This window comes from Halyomorpha halys, unplaced genomic scaffold, assembly GCF_000696795.3.
Source record: "Halyomorpha halys isolate HHAL.00 unplaced genomic scaffold, Hhal_1.1 Scaffold57.1, whole genome shotgun sequence".
Classification (NCBI taxonomy): domain Eukaryota; kingdom Metazoa; phylum Arthropoda; class Insecta; order Hemiptera; family Pentatomidae; genus Halyomorpha; species Halyomorpha halys.
The window spans coordinates 127698-128158 of NW_027110347.1; the positions used below are offsets into that span (position 1 = coordinate 127698).

General features: G+C 33.6%; 1 protein-coding gene across 1 annotated transcript in view; it reads right to left on the reverse strand.

The window, feature by feature from the left end:
* The window catches only part of dpa (disc proliferation abnormal), a 17822-nt gene that overhangs the window by 8554 nt on the left and 8807 nt on the right, over positions 1 to 461 (reverse strand). The window lies entirely within an intron of this gene.

Below are 461 nucleotides of genomic sequence, written 5' to 3' on the forward strand. Positions count from 1 at the left end.
AAGGGAGGGGAAACTGGAACCAAATTTATACCTTCAAAAGTAACGGAACATGTAAAGTGTGTGAGGGCCTAGGGATAGTCCTGCTACCTGCTGTCCAGAGTGTGAACCATGTAAGACAACTCAGGGCAAGTGCAAATTAAAATTTTAAAAGTTGACCTTGGTATGCTATTGATAAAATTTTGAAGAGAGATTTGAACTTAGTCAATGACTGTGCTATTGTCATATTGTTTCACTCCAAAAAAAACCCAGAAAAATCTTAGAAATAATTAGTTGGTTATGTTATTAGGTTTTGGAATTTTCAACTGGTGAGGTGGGATTCACAGATATAAGAAATGAGATAGAGTCTAATAAAACCTAAACTATTTGTATTTATAAAAATCAACATAAGTCCTTTAGATAGTAATGTGTCATATTTGAACTCACTTTCAACAGTTTTCAGACGATAAGGGTTTTGCAAAATA